The following is a 24,064-nucleotide window of genomic DNA, read 5'->3' as shown; positions in this document are numbered from 1 at the left end:
CTAAATATGTTTCTGTTTCATATACATTTTATACACATATGGGACCCACATCTGCACATTAATATGGTTATGTTTCATACACATTTTATACACTCATAAGACCCAGGTCTACACACTAAAAATGGTTATGTTTCATATATGTTTTATACACACATGGGACCCAGGTCTACAGACTATGTTTATGTTTCATATACATGTTATACACGCATGGAATCCAAGTCTACATACTAAATATGTTTATGTAGTACCATCCTGGCATTGGATGTCTTTGGATGGTATGGTTTAAGCCACTGGCCATGCTGGCCAAGGGATTGTGGGACTTGTAGTCCAAAAAAGTAACTCTCCCAGGCCCTTTCCCCACCAATAGTGTCAGATGCTGGTGGGCAATAAGAAAGATTCAACTTGCCACAATCTGGTTGGCTTCTGTGTATAGAATGAGGCTATCTTGTCATTCACTTTAGGTGGCAAAAACGTCTTGGGGAACAGCAAGACCTTTGTTGGCGAGTTTCTAAAACTGTCAAAACAATGGTCTTCATCACATAGATGCACAAAAGGGAAGAGTCTCTTTAGTTAAAGAAGGAACAGAAGTATTTTCACATGGTAGGATGGCAGTTGTTGTCAAAGAAGGGCAGGACAGTTCCTTATATAACTTTTTGTAAGGCTGGCATAGATAGCTCACAGACCAAATCTTTGCTACAGAATTTACCAGCCTCCTGGGAAAGAAGTGAGGAAGCGGACGATGGCCCACAGGAGCTAACATTTCTTCTCTGCCAGTAGATATGTGAGTCATTTTTACATTCATTCAGGACTGTTTGTTACCTATGGGTATGTTACGGGTTTGCTGGATTGCCACAATGCTGTTAAATGACATTTATTCTTTGGTAATGTTGTATGTTTACTCTTTATTGTATCCTTGGGGGCCCCCTGCATGGTTTTGTGAGCTGCTATGGGTACAGAGTGGAACAAGAGGGAAGGTGGTGATGAGAGAGAGAGAGAGAGAGAGAGAGAGAGATCGATCTTGTAGCACCTCAAGCTCACATATGGGAAGCCCATGTATGGGGTGGGCTGACTGTAATAGAAGAAGAAGAAGGAGAAAATGGTGATGTCTTGGCATGCAGTGGCAGGAGAGAGGGTGACTGGAGACCTTTCATAGAATCATAGAGTTGGAAGAGAACCCAAAGACCATCCAGCCCAACCCCATTCTGCCATGCAAGAACTCTCCATCAAAACATCCTCTACAGAAGTCCATCCAGCCTCTGTTTAAAGACCTCTAAGGAGGGAGACTCCACTGCACTCCGAGGAAGGAGTCTGTTCCACTGTCGAACAGCCCTTACTGTCAGGAAGTTCCTCCTAATGTTCAGGTGGAATCTCTTTTCCTGTAGCTTGCATCCATTGTTCCGGGTCCTAGTCTCTGGAGCAGCAGAAAACAAGCTTGCTCCCTCATCAATATGACATCCCTTCAAGTATTTAAACAGGGCTATCATATCACCTCTCAACTGTCTTTTCTCCAGGCTAAACATCCCCAGCTCCCTAAGTCGTTCCTCAAAGGGCATGGTTTCCAGACCCTCCACCATTTTAGTCGCCCTCCTTTGGACATGCTCCAGTTTCTCAATGTCCTTTTTGAATTGTGGTGCCCAGAACTGGACACAGTATTCCAGGTGGGGCCTGACCAAAGCAGAGTAGACTGGCACTATTACTCCCCTTGATCTAGACACTATACTTCTATTGATGCAGCCTAAAATCGCATTGGCCTGTTTAGCTGCTGCATCGCACTGTTGACTCATGTTCAACTTGTGGTCTACTTGGACTCCTAGATCCCTTTCACATGTCAGTGGCGTTATCCCAACTATTTAATGTTTTCCCCAAGGAGTCTTACCCGACACCCTTATTGATGTCATTTCACTTGAATGGAGCGTGAGCATGCACACTATTTGGCTTACGTGGGAGGGTCTGGAACGGATCCCCTGCGTAAGCCAAGGGCGTACTGTATTTGTTTTTATTATTATGTCCAATTTTGTATTTTTATGCATTTTATAAACTCTAATTGCTGGCTCTCCTGGCAACATGTTTAAAATGTGGGCCACAAAATGGTGTAAAAGATATATTGAAGGGACTCTTTCCGTGCGTTTACTGTCAGATCCTGTGGAAGGAGTTTGCTTTGTTGGCTTGCTTTCTGCCACTTTGTGGGATTCTTCTGTACTTCATGTGGAACAGGAGCGGCCTCATTTATGCAGCTACAAGTTCTTGCATGCTGCCTAACAACACACTCAAGGTGCTTGAGCTGAGGGCAAACCTGAAGGCATCTTACATTGCAGAGGGTTTGCTTATTCAGATGCAAATGTTTGGCACTCCTCATGTGAAACTGTTCTCGCTCTCTGTAGAATACACCTCATCAGAGTGTTTGCAAAGTTTTCTCAGACTCTGGTTGGCCAAAGCCTTAGGATTCACATTGGCTAGAAGTCATATATACACTTGTCCCTCCATGTTGGCTAGGGTTAGGGGCACAAGACCCCTGCCCCATGAATATGGAAAAAACGCAGATAACAAAAACACCACGTTTTTACCTGAGTGGACATCTCTCTAGGAATCTCTATGTCCTCCAGCGCAACTCTGTAGTCAACGTCGGACAGACACTGACCATAGAACTGTGCTGGAGGAGCTACAAAGGCCTAAGAGAGTATTTTCTCTAGGAATCTCTAGGTCTTTCAGTCCAACCTTTAGTTAAAGTTGACCCTAGAGTTGCAGTGGAGGCCCTAGATATTCCTAGAGAGAACATATTAATCAAAATTGCAAATATCAAAGCTGCAAATATGGAGGGATGAGTATGTATGTATGTATGTATGTATGTTTCCTTCATCCAACCTCCTGTAGTCCCAAATGTTAGGACTGTTCCTAAGTTAGACTGTCTATGAAAGCTTATGCAGCCAACTTCTTTCTTTCAGTGAGTCTCAGAGGTGCTACAAGATCTCTCTACATATGGATTCTACAGATTAACTATACAGTATATTTGTATTCAGTTAGACTGTGTTCTGTTTTCCAAATGTTTGTTGTGTCATATCCCCCAACTGAGCCAGCATGTTGGACTAGGACTTTGGAGACCAGGGTTCGATTTCCAGCTTGGCTATGAAACCCATTGGGTGACTTTGGGCAAGTCACGTTCTCTCAGCCTCAGGGGAAGGCAATGGCAAACCTCCTCTGGACAAATCTTACCAAGAAAACCCCATGGTAGGTTCACCTTAGGGCCCATAAGTTGGAAATGACTTGAAGGCACACACCACACACACATGCTCCAAGTGTCCCATTTTGGAAGGACCATGCCAAATAATCCTGTTTCAGTTGAAGGCCAGTTTGGTCCTCCAGGTGTTTTGAACTTCAACTCCCACCAGTCCCAGCTAATTTGGCCAACAGGAATTCTGGGAGCTGAAGTCCAACACATCTGCAGGACCAAAGATTGGGAAGCCTAGTTTTACATGTTCTATAAGGAGCCCTGATGGCGCAGTGTTTAAATGCCGATACTGGAGCCACAAGGTTGTGAGTTCAAGCCTTGAAAGGGATCCAGGTTGACTCAGCCATCCATCCTTTCATAGGTTGTCAATGGTCTTAGGAAAGGAGATCATTGGTTGGGGGTCAGCACAACATGAGGAACAGTATTAAAGGGTCGTGGCATTAGGAAGGATTGAGAACCACTGGCTTACAGACTGCTGAGTTCACTTAGAAGCGGTATAGAAATATAAATGCTGTTGCTATTCTATTTTGATTTATACTGCCAATTGAGGCTTGTTTGAGAGAAAGGTGGGGTATAAATACATAACTCTCCTGGCATAGCCATGCACAGCCCTAAGCATAAGGGACATCCGCTCCTTGACTCTCCTTCCGGTTCAGACGCTCTGCTCCTGAGCTGCCTGCCCTTCTTCGGCAGGACCAGCTGCTGGGGAGGATGAGTAGATAATTCATGTCAGCAGCTGGTATGATGGATTTTGTTTTTTTTAATCCTGGGGAAATAGAGACTGCCGCCTGAGCAATTCCGTTCCACGGTAACCTTGTCAGCCTGCAACCCTTCAGGATGATGGGGATGTGTCGGTATTGCTTGGTCGCCTGACAGCTTGTGGCTTTCTTCGGTGCCCTCCCGTCCTGCCTGGTAGGAGGCTCAGCGCAAAGATGTGAGTGGCTGAGCATCTAAGGGAATTGAAATCTCATTGCAGATTGCTTCCACTTCACTCTGCATCTGACAAGGCCTGGCATGCTCTTGGTCAATGGTGAATTTGTCTCCCTGTGCAACCCTGGCTTCTTTAATAACACAGGTTTGCAATTGAGGGTGTGTCTGCAGTGCAGAAGTAATCCAGTTTGGCACTACTTTGCCATGGCTCCATCCTATGGGATTTGTCACTTGTTGGCACCAGAGCTCTCTGACATAGAAGGCTATAATAGCTCATGAAACTACAGATCCCAGAATCCCATAGCTTTGAGTCATGGCAGTTAAATCAATGTCAAACTCCATTATTTCAGCTGTACACATGCAACCTAAAACAAACTTTTTTACATTATTGGTTACAACTAAACATTCATGCCAAAGGAAAACTTTTACCTAGCTGTTTTTAGTGTGGTTTTGGGTCCTATATTAAAAAAGCACAATAAAAATATCGTCCCACATCAAGTTCTTTCACAAATTCAATATTCTTTATCAGCTTTGATTAAGTGCAGACGCTGACGCATTTTAACCATCCACGGATTTTGGTATCCGCAGAGGGTCCTGGAGCCAAACCTCAGGGGATACTGTGTCCATAGTAAATACACCCCTCTTTGTTATTAATAATAAATAATAACAAGCAAGGAAACATATCTAAAATAGAACTTGGCTAAAAAGAAGAAGGAGATATTAGTAACCGAACCTTTATTTGGCTTTGGCTGTTAGTGGCTGAACGGATCAAGGTGACCTGGCACAATTCTCTTTCCTCACAATGGTCTCCTAGCAGCTACCGTGTTTTGCTTCCCTGGTACACACTGGAGAAGAGGTGGTTGTTGCTCTTGTTATGTGTGTTGTTTTCAGCCAGGTGTGATCAGAGAAGGTAGGTCTGTACTCAGCCACACACAAGACTTGTTCCTTCTGCACTTGGCATTGCCTGGTGAGTAAAAAACCAAAACGGTCTAATCTAGTGATTCCCAAGCTTTGGTCTCCCAGCTGTTTTGGATTGCAACTCCCAGAAACCCCAACCAGTTTGATCAACAGCCAGGAATTCTGGGAGCTGAAGTCCAAAACATCTGGAGGACCAAAGTTTGGGAACAACATTGTCTGTGTTGGGGTGAGGAACCTTTGGAGCTCCATACCTCTTGCTCTACCACTCGCACAATCCTTTGCAATTGGCATGTTGTCAGAGTTTGGAAAAGTTACTTTTTAGAGCCCAAGGCCTAGGATCTCCCAGCCTCTGGCCATGCAGGCTCCAAGGCAGCCTCTTATTATTATTAATCATTTATTTCATTTTTATACTGCCTTTCTTCCAAAGAAGAGATCCAAGGCAGCTCACAAAATAAAGCCTATAGCATTTAAAAATGCACATTGTTTATACAGGTGGAGTCTCACTTCTCCAAAACTCTTGGACCAAAAGTGTTCTGTATTTGAGTAGAGAGCCAGAGTGGTATAATGGTTTGAGCATTGACTTGGACTTTGGAGACCAGGGTTCAAATTCTCATTTGACTGCGGATAGTCATTGGACACTCATTTGACCATGGACACTCATTGGATAAGTCACATACTCTCAGCCCTAGAGGAAGGCAATAGCAAACCCTTTCTGAACAAATCTTGCCAAGAAAACCCCATGATAGGTTAATCTCAGCATTGCCATAAGTTGGAAATGACTTGAAGGCACACAACAACAAATGTGACATAATGAGTTTTTGCACATGCATCCTAGTTTGCATCTGAAATTATAGATGGTATATAACCTAAGTTCAATACATGGCTTGGCTTCAACATGCTATGCTAGTTTACTGCTTTCAGGAACAGTGAGAGCCTCTGTCCCACAGCTTATGTTGGTGGCAGATCCATATGGTTTTGGCTTTTGCACATGACATGGGAGGGATACCACCTTATGCTTTGACTCAGGTAGCATACTTTCTTGGGATGGCCTTGATCACTGCTATTGTTCCTATTAGGAATAAGAACTGTTATCATTGCTGCAGGTTGTTTGCCTCTGGCTTTTCTCCTGGCAGGTTAGATAAGTGGCGTATGGTTGTATCGGCTGTGCAGATACAGTCATTTAGATGGCTTTTATTGGACCGCGTCTGGATTGGCAAACCTGTTATGGGCCATGGGCTTCATGTCTCGTTTCCCTTCCGGTGCTGGGAAAGGTTAGCATCCCTGCCGTCTGGGTTGAAAACAATTGCCACTTGATACGAGTGTTAGAAAATAAATACATATCAGTGTTAGTATTCCTCCTCTCTTATCTGTGCAGCAGCCGAAAAATTTGGCCGACGTCCCTTTTGAGAAATGCAAACATGCGGAAGGGGGATCGTGTCTCAGGCGTAGCCCTTCTGTTGTCTTCCGAGCATTAATTCAGACACGCAACGGCAACTGCCCCTTTAATTAATGGTTCCTTTCCAGACAGCTGGTGTAATTCCATCCCTTTTTAATCTCCTCTGCCTCCCATTTGCATATGGCTTAGTCAATGACCTCTTCTTCCTTGGAGAAATGCAGGATGCAGGGGTTCCAGCATTGCACTTCAGATACAGTTCTCTCTTTTTAGTGACTTGATGTTGTTCAGTAAGAGAGGAGAATGCATAGGCTTTGGAGCTACACAGAACTCTTCTGGAGCATCAAAGCTTGTACATCCTCTTTGACATCTTGCAGCAGCTTACTTTTCCTATTACCTCTATGAGGTGAAAGAGACAACCTACGTGTGAGAAAGATGACTCCGGTTGAATGGTAAAATATCTTGATGACATTTTATTCTCTCTGCTATAGCCGATTTCAGTAGCTCTGTTTGGACACTCCTATCTAACTTTTAGTAAGGTGCACTTCCATTTAAAAATCATTATGCAGATATGATTTTGCACATACAAGTTGTGTCTCTCTTATCCGAAATGCTTGGGACCCAAAGCATTTTGGATTTTGAGTTTTTCTGGAATTTGGAATACCTGTATTTGCATGCATGTACATAAGGAGATGCTTTGGAGATGGGGCCCAAGTCTAAACACAAAATTCATTTATGTTTCATACACATCTTGTACATAGAGCCTGAAGGTTATTTTATACACAATATTTTAAATACTTTTGAGCATGAAACAAAGTTTGGATACACTGAACAGTCATCTCAGCCAGCCATGAAAAATAGTTTGGTTTTTGGAATATTTCCAGTCTCGGAATTCCAGACAAGGGCCTTTCCAGGCCTTTTTACCAAGGCTAGATTTAATACTTTTCCTTCTGAAATGCTCCCAAGGTAGATTTGTACACTGAACTGTCGGAAAGCAAAGGTGTCACTATCTCAGTCACCCATATACTGTGCCATTTTTGTCAATGGCATGATGACAGCAGTGATGACAACAGTAATAATAGCATTGGCAATACTTCATTTATTTTTAATAAGCCACCGTTCTCTGGCTGACCACAGGTTCTAGTAATATGACATAAATCTTTGAACGATAACAGGGGCTATACAGCCAGAAGCGGTTTTACCCAGATGCAATTCCCATTGGATTTCTCAGGCCTTTGCTTGATCCTTTGTGAGTGCCCTGCGGTCTGAAATGTGTCTTCTTTTCCTCCTCTCTTAGTGAGCTTCTCTCCAGAGGATGGGCTTTCACGCTCCAGATTGAACACAACGCAACCCACAAGTGGAAAGTGGGCATCTTGCCAAGGTGATTCCTAAGGCGTTCCTGCTAACCAGTGCAAACTTGAAGGTAATTGCCTCATCAATATTTATAATCTCTATTTTGTTTCCAGATAATTGAAATAACACTATGACAGTACCAACAAAACAATGTCATCTGTAGCTGTTGTATCTAAATCTTGAAAATGTATACCTCAAATGCCCAGGTCTTAGAATCATAGCATCACAGAGTTGGAAGACACTGCAAGACATCTAGCCTAACCAATGCAGGACACACAACTAAGGCATCCCAAAAGAGGCGCATCCAACCTCTGTTTAAAGACGTCAGAAAATGGCAAATTCACTACTTCCAAGGCAGTCGGTTCAACTGACAGTTCTTACAGTCAAAATGTTATTTGAAATATTTAGGTGGAATCTCTTATCTTGAAATCTTAAACCCCTGGTTCATGTTGTATTCTGTGGAGCAACAGAAAAAAGTTCGGTCCATCCTCTGGACCACCAATTATAAGTCAAAGACCTGTCGTCGTCGTCGTTGTCATCATCATCATCATCATCGTTCTTTGCCTCCGTATGGCATCTGCATCTGCCCAGCGGTAGGGCTGGCCCTGCTGTAGGGAGGAGAAAACTATGGCCCTAATAATGCCAAGGCTGTGAGCCTGAAGATCACAACATTTAAGGATACTTACTGATAATATTGTACCGGTTATGTAAATGTCGCTTCTTAAAATACACAAGGGACTCTAGCTCTCTGGCAGAATGTGTGCTTTGTATGCAGAGAAGGTCATCAATCTATCCCCTGGTATCCCCAATGGAAAAAAATGAGTTCGTAATAGTGGGGTTTAGTATAAAGGAGCTGTCTGAGGTGTGGTGTGTGTGTGCTGTGTCCCTTCCACTGATTTTTGACTTATGGAAACCCTGTCATGGGGTTTTCTTGGCAAGATTAATTCATGGGGGGTTCTGAGGCTGAGAGAGTGTGACTTGCCCAAGGTTCCCCAGTGGGAACAAGGCTTAACACTCAAACCGCTATGCCATGCTGTGGCACCTGTTTGGAAAAGTGGGATTCAGCACCATTTGGAGTTAAATCTGAAACCCAGTTGTGAGTTGGGTCCCTGACACCAGGCAGATGGGTTTCGGAGGCCCAAAGTTGACAACTGCCTGCACTATGAAATCCTTGGGAGTCTGCCTTCCATTGCTATATAGGGCATGATTCTGGCTCCTTGGCTTTCGCTCAGACTTGACACCTGCATACCTAGATAATGCTACAGGCATAGCTCAATTGTGGAGGTACTTCCACTTAGGAGAGACAATACTGAGACAAAAGGAGCAATGGCTTGGCTCAAGATAAGTCAGCTTTCTCAGTTCCTTGGTTCAGTTGCAGGGAAAATGAAATGCAGAAATATGGGATTGGTGACCCCTGGCTTGAAAAAAAAAAAGTACTAGGAGTCTTAGTAGACCACAAGCTAAACATAGGTCAATAGTGTGATGCAGCAGCTAAAAAAGCCAATGTGATCCTAGGCTTTATTAATAGGAACAGAGTTTGAGGGACATAATAGTGCTACTCCCTTGCATTGGTCAGACCTCACCTGGATGGAATACTATGTCGATTTTTGATGGATATGGACAAACTGGAATATGTCCAGAAAATGGCAACCAAGATGATTTGGGCATTCCTGCATGGCAGTGGGCTGGACTTGTTGGCCTTTGTGGTCCCTTCCATCTCGTAACTTTCAGTTCTATCATTCCTTTTCCTGTTATTACTTTCCTTAGAAATTAATTTAAGGTGGATGCTCCCAGCTTTGATGGTTGCTTTGTCATAGACATGAAAAGGTTGGAGTTTACCAGAATGTGTGGCTTGAATGGAATAGCCCCTGAATTGTACCATTTGGCTTTGCCCGAGAAAATGAATGTTCTGCTGAGTGAAAGGTTGAAATGAAAGAAGAAGAAGAAAGAAAGCAACATCTTTAAAATTACACCTCCCTGTGGTTCCCTGCTCCCCCTTTCTACTTGAACATAGAGCATCACTGTAGCAAAGGCTTTATATTTTGCTCGTCTCCAGAAGAAGATCAGTGTAGCACAATTAATTTTTAAAAAATTGCTTTCCATTAAGGGTGGCTTTCCACGGAGCCATTTCTGTTTATGAGACAGCGGGTGGATCATTAGCTACATATGCAGCATTACGGTGAGGTAATTTTAGACTAGATGCTTTTATGTACCCCTTCCCTGGCTGTCTTTAGATGGTAATATGCTTTAGATTCAAGGATGGGCAGACTTCAGGCCAGCGGCGGACCTTATATATTTGACACCGGATCATTTTTTAAAGACCCTCCTTCTCTCTTCAACAGCCTTTTCTGCATCTGATGGAGTTGTTGGCCAGGTGCTACTACATCTCAAAGGTGCTACATACCGATCCTGCTGACTTAACAGGGCTATATCTTCGAATTCTGCCCCTGTTTCATGTTTGCAGGATCTGTTTTGTTGTTTTGTTAGAGCCTTAGGATCTGCCCACCAGCGCTTGGGTGCAAAACCACATACCTTTAGAACTCAAGAAATGTGAATTCATGAATTTGTTGTGGCTATCAGAACTGAATGGTGGTCCCTTGCACTCCTTTCACCCCAATTTCCCTTGCCTTTTCTTTATTTCAGCACTGTAAATTGGAGCAGCGTTGTTGCTGCTTAAGGTTAAATGACTGGGAACTTTAAATCATTGCTGAGCTGTTGCAGATCACCCAGAGAGCTGCCAGTAGCTCCAAATTTACATTCTGCCTATTTCACTTTCTTCTATATATATGAATCCAGGTCTTACTACCTTTAGCAGTTTCCTTGCTCATTCTGCTGAGTGGAGCAGACATTTTCCTCCAAAGCTCCTTCAAAACAATGCTATGTCAAAGTGAGCGGTGACCTCAGACACCATTTGAAGACTCTTCTTAAAAGTCACTTATTTAATTTGTTGTTATATCTTTAACACCATGGAGGATGTCGCTATGGAATCTATCTGTGCATCCATCCATCCATCTCCAGTGAGCCCTCTTTATCCATGCACTCTTCGTATATGAATCCAACCATCCATGGCTTGAAAACGTTTTTTAAAAATACAAATTCCAAAAGGCAAACCTTTATTTTACCATTTTATGCCACTGGGTAACTCTGGATAAGCCACAGGCTTCTGGCCTCATAGGATGGTGGTGGCAAACCTCCTCTGAACAAAGCTTGCCAAGAAAACTCAATGATAGGTTTGCCTCAGAGTCGCCATAAGTTGGAAAGGACTTGAAGGCAAACAACAACAAACAACGGACCACCATTTTACTATGCCACTGTATTTAATGGGACTTGAGCATCCATGGATTTTAGTATCCATGAGGGGTACTGGAACCAAACTGCAGGGAATACCAAGGGCCCACTCTGTCTGTCTGTCTGTCTGCCTGTCTTGTCTGTCTGTCCATCCATTTCTTTGTCTGTGAGCCTCTAAAACTTAAGCAAAGCAGTAGAAGACAGGGAGTCTTGGAGATGCCTTATCAACAGGGTCACCATGAGTTGAAGTCAACTCGAGGGGAGTTAACATCTATTTGTCTGTGTGTCTGTCCATCCATCCATCCATCTGTCTGTGAACCTGCAAAATCTTAGCAGACCAGTAGAAGATAGGACGTCTTGGAGATGTGTTATCCATAGGGTCACCATGAGTCAAGGTTAGTTAACAAGTGTCTATCTATCTACCTATCTGTTATCTATCTATCTGTTATCTGTCTGTCTGTCTGTCTGTCTTTCTTATCTTTCTGTCCATCCATCCATCAATCCATCCATCTAATCTATCTTGCTTCAGGCACCAAAATGGCTTGGACCGTTTCTCCCATTACATCCAGCTCTTTTTTTCCTCTTGCGCTGGTTTTTTGGCGAAGCCTGGGGGCACCCAAGTCCAACTGGCAGCAACTCAGAGTAAAGGCCATTGTGTATCTGTATGTGTGTGTGTTTTAGAAAGGCCAGTCAAGTAAGCCCCAAAGAAAAACCCACACCCTGCTTTCTGTGTCCCACGTTGGCTCCCACAGCTGTTTACATCTCCCCGTCTTTCAGTCCCAGTTGGCCGGTGGCCTGAATTAAGCTGTCGCAGCAGCTCTCTGGGTAATGATTAGCTTTAAATCTTTCTTGCAGGCCTTAATGGGCAGAGGCCTTTCCTGCTTAAATAATTTACAGGGCCCATGAGTGCGCAAAGCCGCCCTCCATTCAAACGGCGCTCCTTTGGTTTCCATGGAAACGCACAAAGTCTTTCGCCTTTTCCCTTGCCTTAGGCAAATCAATAGCCGTTTATTCCTCTTCCTCCTCTTCTTTTCTTTCCCCCCATCATGTTGCAAGGAGGCCTCAGAAGGGAAAGAGAGCAAGGCCTGTCCAAAGACGCCATCTCCTTTTGCACACTGTGGCATAACTCTGAGCTTGCCCTGTAGCTGCGGCTGCAAGCCGTTGGGAGGTATAAAGCAGGGACATAGCTAGGATTTTAGGAAGGGGGAGTCCAGACTAAGTGCCACCATTCTAGTGGGGCTTGAGTGCGGCGGCGCAGCAGCACACACCATTCATTTTTCTAATGGAAGGGGAGGGGGTCCGGACCCCAAGACTCCCCACCAACTTGCTACGTCCCTGTATAAAGGAACAACTGCCTGAATTGTGCCTTGAAATGTATTTCACCGCTGCTTACCTTTATCCTTCCTGACTGAACAGGTGGCTCAAGATAATGAGGGAAAGGTTTAGGATTTGTGAAGGAACCTATTCACATGAGAGAAAGCAAGCATGCACCAATGCGCCAGCTCCATCCTCCTGTTTGTGGCATGATAGGAATAGCTACAGCTGTGAGACATTTCAGGAGCAATGCTGCAGGGTCTGCTTTCCTTTGTAGAAGGGCATACCGACAATTCTTGGGGAGCATCTACACTGGAGAACTAATGGAGTTTGACACCAGAATAAGTGCTGTAGCTCCGTCCCGTGGTATAGCTTCACAAGGTCTTTAGGCTTCTCTGACAAAGAGGGCTGGTGCCTCACAAATCTACAAATCCCAGGATTCTGTCGAATGAAGCCATGGCAATTAGAGTGGTATCTAACTGCATTATTTTTACAGTGCAGATGCACTTTGGGAGATCAGAGTGTGAAGCTCTACTCAAATGGAAGCCTTTGGGACAGCTCTGGGCCAGCCACACTCTTTCAGTTTCAGAAGAAGGCAGTGGCAAACCCCCTCTCCTTAAATCTTAGCAAGAAAACCCTAGAAGAGTTTTGTTGACTTGAAGGCACAGAGCAACAACAGTTGGGATGTGCCAGGATTTTGGACCATTGGTTTTTTAGAGCAAACTGATTCTCAATTCCCTAATTGATACGAAAATCAGAAAGCAAAAGTAATACCTTGTAACTCAAGTACAGCGATAACTGTACTTCCAACTCCCATCAATTCATTTGAAGAAGTGGATTAAATTCCACAAGACCTCCTGCAAAAATAAAGCAGATATTAGTCTCACCATTTTGTGACACGGTTCTTGAGTCAAAGCACATATCAAGTGGCATCCAAAACTGCATACTTTAGACTAAATGTATGAAAACGCATATTTTGGTGGCAGAGTGAATACTAAAATAATACGACTTTTCATAGAGGTTTGTTTTTAAACTTGCCGATGGAAACAACTGGACTGAATCCATTCATACTGCCAACCTCTCTTTTTTCATGTGCTCAAAATTGTAGTACACTTCAACTTTGAAAAAGAACCCTGCTCCCCATAATGTTTCTAAGGTATATAAGCTCTCTTGTCTCACTCTTCACATTCTTACTGCCCTCTCTTCCTCGAAACCTTATTTCATGTTTGAATTCCCCCAACTATTTGAAGAATGTTGTCCTAGTGAGATCAGATTCCTTTCCCATGCGGCGGATAGAAAGCCGGGCTGCAAGCCTCGGTGCTTTTCAATTAACTTGCCTTCACTTTTTCCTCTATTAATAGAGGATTAATTTAGAAAGGTAGAGGACTTAAATTCCAACATCCGGGAGACACAGGAAAAAGAAAGATGGTGTTGTTGGTAGGACATCAGACACCCTAAAGCCAATATGTTAGTCTTAAAGGTACTGAGAGCAAGCATGGTGCAGTGGTTTAAGCATTGGACATAAGTCATAAGCCAGAAATGACTTGAAGGCACACAACAACAACCACCACCTTATAGCCACCGTAATGGGCTATATTAACACAACAACAACAACAGCAACAAAATAATAAGTATGTTGGACTGGGAAGGAATAGAAATAAGAGAAGTTTTTTGGATGACTCTTGATGGTCATTGTCTCTCATCCTTTCATTTCACCTTACTTTTTTTTCCAGATCTTCAGTTATCTTATCTTGGGAATCTAGAGGTTTAAAGAACTCCCAAAATAGCTTGTTGAGGGTGTGTGTGTGTGCGGGGTCACGCTTTGCTCGCTGCTGGTTTATTGTATCATCCGATGCTTGGCAGTGTGTACACAGTGACGTTGGCACACTTTGGGCTACGAAGAATGCCCCTTTGTTTGGAACAAATGTGAAAAATGGAGAAAGGAAAAGGGTGGAGATAAGGGCAGACAATGGAAAGAGCTCTCCTGTCCTGGGCGCTTGTGGGGAAGGAGTGATTTTTGGAACAGGGAATATAAGAAAAGGGCGCAGGGGAAAGGTCCATTTGAACATGGCTCCAGTTATGTCTCTTGTTCAGCATCACAGGATCTGAAGCAGCTGCCCTGGGAATTATCTATCATTCTTTTTTTCTTGCACCACCAGGACATCAAATTCTTTGCGTGGAAGGAGGCTCTTCAAGAGAACAGGAAAAACCAGAGCCCACTCAAGTATGTGGGGGTATTTGGCCTTCTGTTGGCCCTCTTCTTTAATGGATGCCCATGAACCTGCCAGGCAGGGCAGGGCAGCAACACAACTGCTTTTAGTTGATACTAAGCAGCTGGACGCCTCCATTTTAATTTCCTGCAATAATACAATTTAATGTCCAACAATATCCTATCGCTGTGTCAGGAGCATTGTACAAAATGTTCCCAAGTCGACATGAGTTTTAAAAGAGGTACAGCGAGGATCAATATGATCCTAGGCTGCATTGATACAAGGGAAGTCATAATGCCACTCTATTCTGCTTTGGTCAGGCCTCATCTGGAATACTGTGTCCAGTTCTGGGCATCACAGTTCAAGAGGAATGTTGAGAAGCTGGAGTATGTCCAGAAGAGGGTGACCAAAATGGTGAAAGGTCTGAAAACCATGTCCTATGAGGTGTGGCTTAGGGAGCTGGGTGTATTTTGCTTAGCGATGCGGAAATTAAAGGATGGCATGATAACCCTGTGTAAATGTTTCATTTGAGGTTGGAGGAAGTTTGTTTTCTGCTGCTCCAGAGATTAGGACACAGAGCAATGGATGAAAACTGGAGGAAAAGCGATTTCAGCTCAACATTGGGAAGAACTTCCTGACAGTAAGAGCAGTTTGAAGTGGAAGATACTCCCTCTGAGAGTGTTGGAGTCTCCTCCTTTGGAGGTCTTTAAACAGAGGCTGGATGGCCGTCTGTCAGGGATGCTTTGATTGAGAGTTCCTGCATGGCAGGGGGTTGTACTGGATTACCTTTGTGGTCTCTTTCAACTCTATGATTCTAAATGGGAGACCCTGGCAGCTGCCCAAGGATGGATATGCAGCTTTGAGGCCAGACATGTTTACTCTGGATGGCCTTGGTAACTATTCTGACCAGTGGTACAGCTGTACCTTTGGAGGCCCATCAAGATAAACCCCATAGCCATAACCTCAGAGGGAGACCACAAATGGAGGCAGCAGTATTGATCCATATTGACGTATCAGTTCACTAGCTGTTTTCATTTTCAAAAACACTTAATTGGTCTTGGAAACAGCACTTGCTTCTTGGCCTCAAGCAGCAGAATTTCTTGGGTCAGCCTTGATTGTGTGTAGCTTTCTCTGGTGGCTTCCGTGTTTTTGGAGCTAATGTTGCAGGGGTGGCCAAACTGTGGCTCTCTAGATCTTCGTAGACTTAAGTTAAGGAAAGCTCATGCTGCCAACGTCTTTCTTTCAGTGAGTCTCAAAGGTGCTACAAGATCTCTCTACATACTGACTCCACAGACTAACAAGGCTATATCTTTGATCTCCATCATACTTAGCCATCATGGTCAACGCCTTGGTGACGCAGTTGGAAGTTGCAGTCCAAAACTGGACCATCCTTTTCCAACTCCACTTTTTGGGGTGGGGCAAGCGAGCAATTTCCTTGGGCTTGTTTACAAGGAAGATCTAGCAGCTCCAAGTTTTTGGAGGATAGTGTCACACTAGCTTAGCAGATTGTTCAAACAACACCACACAATAATACCTTTCCTGGTCATGCATCACAATATTTGCTGACAGTTCAAGAAGCATATTTTTTGGAAAATAGGCTTTTTTTGTTGTTTAATGCCAATGCCACAGGCCCTGGAGATTTGTTTTTGTTGCCGTATGCTCACCATATGTGCAGTTATGTTCCCCGCCTTGATCAGAAACCAAAGGGAAGTTTCTGAGGTTGTCTGCTCTGCAAACTGAAGACAGGTGTTCAGCGACTGAGCCAACATGGTATTATATGCTTTAGACTCCCACGTCCCAAAGTCAGCTGCCAGGAATCCATACCGCTCACGAACATTGCCTAACTCTGTTGCATAATGGCACAAAAGATTGGGAGCCAAAGATGTGCAAAGGACGTGTGACCCAGTTTTGCCTTTCTGAGGGACAGTCTTCTTGGAAAAGTGTGGGTTGTTGGCATCCTTTTTTCCTTTCATGGAGGTTAAAGGCATGTGCAGTAATGCATGGCTTATTTTGATAGATTGTAACTGCTGAAGTACCAGCAGATTGGAAATGATGATTTGCAAATACTTTAGGAAGTTACCCTTTTGAATAACAGGATGATATCGTCCCATATGAGCTTTGAGATTTTCATTTTTGTGTTTAGACAGAGGGCCTCCTTGGTGGCTGCTCCCAGGCTTTGGAACAGATACCTTTCCTAAGGAGGCCAGTTTCACCTCCCTCCTTGTTCTTCTGTTGGCAGGTGAAGACTCAGTTTGTTATGACATTATGGGGAATTAACTACAGTACTTATAGCTTTCACCGCCATGAGACTCTGCAAGTAGCTGTTGAGGGACAGTCATCCGTGCAAATGGCTTTTAATAATGTGCTGTATTATTTGCAGAGATCCAGTGTGTTGTAGAGGCTTGAGTTTTGGGAGACCCCAATTCGATTCCCTGTTTAGCCGTGCTGGAAGAGAGTTTTGCCATGGACCAATCCTCCCAGTTGGACTGGATGGTCCTTGTGGTCTCTTCCAACTCTATGATTCTATGGCTGCTAAACAAGATAAATGAAAGGATCCTAAAGCAAATCAAGCTTGAACTCGCCCTGGAACATGACTTTGCTGAGGGTCTAGTACTTTGGAGACATCATGAGACAGTGTGACTCATTGAAATATCTGAGTAATTCCACTCCTCACTCCAGCATCAATGCCATGCTTGTTTATCCATAACTTTCCCTACCACTGTCCTGTCTGCGTTTCAGAGTAGAACTATTCAGAAAGGTTTAGGTTCAGAAGTTCACAAACATGAAATTGCCTTGGTGGCCAATTGACCTCTCTCTCTGGTTGCCGCCTACTTGGAACTCACCTCTTGATCTAGGAAATGGGCATGGTAAATTGCACCCAACGTTTTTGAGTTGGCATCCAGGATGTTTTGCTGCTTCTGAATGCAAAGACATGCCTCTTCCCCCCTTCCCATCTCAGTCTTGTCCCTGTACTGCGATGGGAACACACCACCTTCAAGAGGCCGCTGCCGCCGCCAAGCACATTCATGCTCCCCTGCGCATGAGATTTCCTAACCAAGATTTGCTTGGACCGAGAAGGGCCTCTTTGAATGGAACACGTGGGAGGCCTTATTGGCAAAACTTCCTCAAGCCCAGAAGCTGTGAATGAACAGTTCCGTGTCTGTGTAGGAAAAGCATGTGTTCGAGGGCCTGGTAAGAGCCATTCGCGGACTAATTACAGAAGGGAGACAATATGTTTTGGATCTGTTGAGAGATGGGAAGAGAATAGCAACAGGCATGGCAGGTTGGTCACGCCATCTGCAGAACAATGAAGACAACCAACAACCCAGAGAAGTGATCTGTGCCATCAGGAGAGATGGGAGCCGCATAGAAAGCATTACAGAATCATAGAGTTGGAAGAGACCCCAAAGCCCATCCGCTCCAAACCCATTCTGCCATGCAGGGAGACTCAAAGTACTTCCGACAGATGGCCATCCAGTCTTTGTTGAAAAACTTCCAAAGAAGAAGACTCCACCACGTTATGAGGCAACGTATTCCACCGTCAAACAGCTCTTACTGTCAGGAAATTCTTCTTCTTGGTTTGTGGCTGGTTGTAGCAACACATTTCTTGTCAGACACACTTTTCTCTCCCTTGAGGTGCGATGTGGCTCTGGTGGTGGTTTCCCATCATCCCCTTTATGCACTCAACTCTTCCCCCCGTATGCTTCTTTCCTATTAGCCACATTCCCCATGTTTCACATTACAGTCGGCCCTCCTTATCCATGGATTCAAGCATCCACGGTTTGAAAATATTCACAAAAAGTATACATTCCAAATAGCAAACCTTGATTTTTCATTTTATATAAAGAACACCATTTTGCTATGCATTGGACTTGAGCATCCACAGATTTTGTTATCCACGGCATGGCAAAATGGTGTCCCGTATATAACATGAAAAATCAAGGTTTGCTATCTGGAAATTATACTTTTTAAAAAATATTTTTAAACTGGATGCTTGAATGAGTGGATAAAAAAATCCGTGGATAAGGAAGGCCGACTGTACTATAGTTTCCTCTTCATCCATCTAGCTTTTAGGGTGAAAACAAACAGAATGCTGTAAGTTCTTTGGCATCATTTTCTTTTCCTTTGGCCTTTACGTCCTTTGTTACGTGCCCATAAATTTTATCCTTGACTTATCCATGGACCATATCAAAATCCATAATTTTGGTCCTCAAACCTTCCATTTCTTATGCATGAGGTTGACTTATACATGAATGTACATGACATATTGAGTTGCAAAGGCAAGTTTTGGGGAGTCCAAAGTACCAGACCCTCAGCAAAGTCATCTTGGCTTCCAGGGGGGAGTTCAGGCTTGATTTGCTCTAGGATCCATTCATTCATCTTTTTTAGCAGTCATAGAATTCACTTCTCTATGTCTCCGACTGCTGCAGTGACTAAGGATGGCATCTCTCCTCTGAATGCCTGCCTTAAGTCTGTAATGGGCTGGATGAGGGAAAACAAACTCAAGTTGAATCCAGAGAAAACGGAGGTACTCGTGATAGCCCCTGGTCCAGCGGGGGAGATCTGCCAACCCATCCTTGACGGGGTCACACTCCCCCTGAAGAATGAAGTCCGCAGTTTGGAAGTGCTCCTGGACTACAGTTGACATCTCAGGTGGAGGCAATAGCCAGGAGTGCATGGTATCAGCTTCGGCTGATACGCCAACTACGTCCCTACCTGGCTCAGGAGGACCTTGAAACAGTAGTACATGCACTGGTAACCTCTCGTTTAGATTTCTGTAATGTGCTTTACATGGGGCTACCTTTGTACCAAGTTTGGAAGCTCCAACTGATTCAGAATGCTGCAGCCAGACTGATCACCAGGACAGATCAGAGCACATTACACCGGTGTTGAAATCTCTACATTGGCTGCCGATTAGCTTCCGGGCACAATACAAAGTGTCGGTTATTACCTATAAAGCCCTACATGGCCTGGGCCCGAGTTACTTGAGGGAACGCCTCTCCCTACACAATCCGCCCCGCACTCTCAGGACATATGGCACAAAAATATTAGAACAACCCAAAACCTGGTTGAAAACCACCTCTTGTAAAATGTTTTCTGCGATGGCCCCTAGACTTTGGAACAACTTACCAAAAGAGATCCGTCTTATACCTCCTTTGGAAGCCTTCAAGAGGGCATTGAAGACAGATCTCTTCCGGCGGGCCTATCCAATGGATCTCTAATCTGATTTTGAACATCTGAATGTGATGACTTCATTCTTACAACTGTGAGCAACACTGTAACAACTCTTCCCCTTTTTATTTTATTTTTTATTTTGATTGATGTATTTTGTATTATCTATGAATTTTATGCTGTTTCTACTGTTGTAATCCCACTTCGATCCGAAGGGAGAAGCGGGAAATATAAATAAATTTTATCATCATCATCATCATCATAGAGTTGGAAGAGACAACAAGGGCCATCCAGTCCAACTGGGAGGATTGGTCCACGGCAAAACTCTCTTGATAGGCAGATGTCTATGAAATGTCATTGTCCTTGAGGAGCTGCTGCCAAACATTTGCACCTTGAATGGTGAACAGTGCAGAGCAAGGCATCCACACATTCATGCAAATGTGGCGGGGTGCAAAAAGAGAGGAAGAGGAGAAGTGGTAGGCTCCTTAGCGAGCTTGTAAAAATCATCTCCTGGGCACCTTGGAAATGTTTGCTTAATTGAATGCAATCTGCCGTCGGATTAACGTCCCGTTGCTTGCTAGCTAATGAGGCTGATGCTAAAGCGCCTTGGCTTCTTCCCCAGTTCAAGCAGCGAAACACTGGAGGTTTCCAGGGAAATATTCAATTTACTCGGACTCGTTCTTTCTTTCTTTGGTCAAATCACAAAGGCCAAAGTCAGGAACCATTGGGTCCGTAGAGACAGTGTCCTTTGAAGGAACACGAAGGCAGTTTTGTTTTCAACCAGAGATCGTCACTATACCCTTCCAACCTAGACTTAGTTCCAGATAATTGTATCCTTGTAACCAGTTCCTTTCCCCAATAATTAAGGTCTAGGAGCATTGGAAACTGTCTTGTGTTGAGTCAAGCAGTGGTCTATCTAGCCCAGTGGTTCCCAACCTTTGGTCCTCCTGATGTTTTGGATTTCAGCTCCCATAATTCTTGACTATTGACAGTTGACTGGGATCTGACATCTTAAAAATAAAAATGGAGGACCAAAGCTTGGGAACCATTGATCTAGCTCAATATTATCAACTCTGGCTGGTTGCAGCAGCTCTTTATAGTTACAGGCAGACTTCTTGTGGTTCCCCGAATAAGTATTAACCTGTGTAGCTTCTGAAACCAGACAATATTGAGGGTGTTCAAAGTAGTAGGAAACATCCCAGGATGGCACAGAACCATGGATATTCCTCCTGGGTGGGTTCAAGGTAGTAGGAAACAACTACATTACACTGCAGTTGTACCTTCACAAGGGAGAACTTCACTTCTTTCCTGGTATAAAGTAGCTTTTAGTTACATTTGTAGTTATGGGGATGTGGCATCATTCCATAGTGGAGGAGGAATACCCCATGGTTTACTCTTGACAAGCATGAAAGAGCTACATAAAGACAACCGATCATAAATTGAACAGTGACAAACTATGGGGGCGAGAGTGGAGGAATAACTTTACATTACTGTAGTAGTGAAAGTTACTTTCTAAGCTCTTGAGCACAGTCTGGAAATAACTAGTTAACCGACCCATTGATTTGTTGGTGTTTTCTGGCCACTTGTAACGCTTGATGTCATTCTTTCAAATGTAATGTTTCATGCCCTGGCATTGAAGCAAACTAGTGGCTTATCTTACCCACAACTGTAAACTGTGATTGATGTGAATGTCCAGGATATTATGGTGGATTCCCATTGACCTGCAGGAAACACTGAGGACTGAACCTGAAACCTATATGGTTCTGCCACTGCATCGTTCTACTAACCAACAGTTGATTCAAAGCAAATATTGTAGTTGCAGCTACCAGTAGGATCTAGGCTATGGCTTGTTATTAACTTGAAAATTCTGACTTGCTGTTTTATCTGAATTCAGAATGATATCTAGCGGAGCTGACAAAAGGCATGAGAGAACCACAAATTGGGAGAACAACTCATTCCTTTGGTTGGCTGTGGGATGATTTATGTCTAAAGTTGCAAAGCAGCAGCCAAGCTAAACCTTGGCTAAGCACAGTATTCCAATGCAGCCTTCTCCTTTTATGCTCAGTTCAACCCAATCTTTCCTTCGTCTTCACATCCCAGAATAAAGGGATCCAATTTGGAGTCTGGCCCAGAATATTCTTGACTGCTGTAGTGAATATTGGAACTGCTTGCAGTTTCCCCTTTTTGGTTAGCCGCTCAAAGTGGAAGGAGGAATGAATATTTAATCCTGCAAGGCTTCATGTTCAAGCCTCACTGGGGTGGGGGGAGCATCCCAGGAGATGAGTTTCCCATGGAACAAATCGTTCTGTGCCACTTTTAAACCAGATCCAAGATTTGACAACTGATGCAGCTGCTTTGCTCACTTTCGTGATAAGGGTTATCGCCAGGACCATCTCAGTGACCTGGAAATCCATCCGGTTGGGCAGTGCCTGGAGATGCAACAAGGCTACTATTGTGCTGACTATTTTTTATTCTTCTCTTTCCTGAGCTCATTAATGGCATAACCCGGCTGGCATTTTCCATGCGGAGCATGTGAGTGAAGGGGAAAGAATGCCAATGTGTGTTCCACTGGCTTCAGCCAACCTTTGTGAGCTGCGGACTGCAGAAGCATCACGGGTGCCCTCTGGTTTTCGTTGCATTCCATGGTTTTGGCAGTTTCTCAACAGCACTGACTCATTTTAACTCGAGATGTCGAGTTGCTTACAGCGCATGATACAGAGCTTTCCTTAATCTCACAGTAGCCCAGTGAGGGAAGTACTTTCAGAGCCTGGAAAAGTTTTGAAATACCCCAGCTAATGGTGGTCATGGTGGCTGGAGGGCTCTGTGATTTGTGGTCTGTTTTTCATAAGCTCTGGAATTCAAAGATATAGCCGTGTTAGTCTGTAGAATCAGAGCTGTAGAGAGATGTTGTAGCACTTTTGAGACTCACTGAAAGAAAGAAGTTGGCAGCATGAGCTTTGCTAGACTAAAGTCTACTTCCCCAGATGCAGTTGCTGGAGTGGAAGCCAGGGACAGACATATATATATTTGTGCTACAAGATCTCTTTGTTTTTGTTTCCTAGGCTCTGTTCACTTTCCCCGTTTTTTACTGATGGAGAGATGTTGGATGCTCTGTTTTTGTTGTTGTTCATTGTTAGCTGCCTTTGAGTTGACTTGGACTCATGGCGACCTGGGAATCATAGAATCATAGAGTTGGAAGATACACAAAAGGCCATCTAGTCCAACACCATTCTGCCATGAAGGAACTCTCGATCAAACACCCAGACAGATGGCCATCCAGCCTCTCTCTAAAGACTTTCAAGAAAAGAGACTCCACCACATGGGACATCCCCATGATCCCTTATTCTTACCTTCTCTGCTGAAATCCTGCACATTTAGACCTGTAACCTCCCTCATAGAATCATAGAGTTGGAAGAGACCCCAAGGGCCATCCAGTCCAACTCCCTTCCATGCAGGAAATCTCAATCAAAGCATCTCTGTCAGATGGCCATCCAGCCTCTGTTTAAAGACCTCCAAGGAAGGAGACTCTACTACACTCCAAGAAAGTGTGTTCCACTGTCGAACAGCCCTTACTGTCAGGAAGTTCCTCCTAATGTTCAGATGAAATCTCTTTTCCTATAGCTTGCATCCATTGTTCTGTGTTCTAGTCTCTGGAGCAGCAGAAAACAAGCTTGCTCCCTCCTCAATATGACATCCCTTCAAGTATTTAAACGGGGCTATCATATCACCTCTTAACCTTCTCTCCTCCAGGCTAAACATCCCCAGCTCCCTAAGTCATTCCTCATAGGGCATGGTTTCCAGACCCTCACCATTTTAGTCGCCCTCCTTTGGACACACTCCAGTTTCTCAACATCCTTTTTGAATTGTGGTGCCCAGAACTGGACACTATTCCAGGTGGGGGCTTGACCAAATCAGTATACAGTGTTGAATCTGGATAACTCTGACTTCAGTGCTCAGTAGTTTATCTTTATACTTAAGGATTTTGTCTAGTTCTTGCGGAGAGCCAGTATGGTGTAGGGTTTCAAGTGTCTCAGCCTCAGGGAAAGATAATGGTGAACCTTCTCTGAACAGATATTGGAAAGAAACCCCCCATGATATGGTTTTAGGGTTGCCATAAGTCAGAAATAACTTGAGGGAACAACAACAACATATAATTTCTGCATATAGGTTGAACAAGTATGGTGACATAATGGAGATGATATATTACCAGCCTTGAATCATAATTGTGTGCGGAACATTTAGCATGATAGTATTAATCTG

At 43.9% G+C, this 24,064-nt stretch overlaps 1 protein-coding gene across 3 annotated transcripts in view; it reads left to right on the top strand.

Annotated features, from left to right (window-relative positions):
- CUEDC1 (CUE domain containing 1) overlaps positions 1-24,064 on the top strand; it is a 60,840-nt gene that overhangs the window by 9,960 nt on the left and 26,816 nt on the right. For 2 of the 3 annotated variants that reach the window (XM_042442669.1, XM_042442670.1), the window contains 2 exons: positions 700-781; positions 7,765-7,890. The gene's annotated coding sequence lies outside the window, so the exon portion shown is untranslated. The remainder of the gene's footprint in view (positions 1-699; positions 782-7,764; positions 7,891-24,064) is intronic. The other variant, XM_042442668.1, reaches the window with a different exon arrangement.

The sequence above is a fragment of the Sceloporus undulatus genome, chromosome 11, assembly GCF_019175285.1.
Source record: "Sceloporus undulatus isolate JIND9_A2432 ecotype Alabama chromosome 11, SceUnd_v1.1, whole genome shotgun sequence".
In the NCBI taxonomy this organism is placed as follows: Eukaryota; Metazoa; Chordata; class Lepidosauria; order Squamata; family Phrynosomatidae; genus Sceloporus; species Sceloporus undulatus.
The sequence above is the reverse complement of the archived record's forward strand: the minus strand, read 5'-3'. Positions and strand labels throughout refer to the sequence as shown.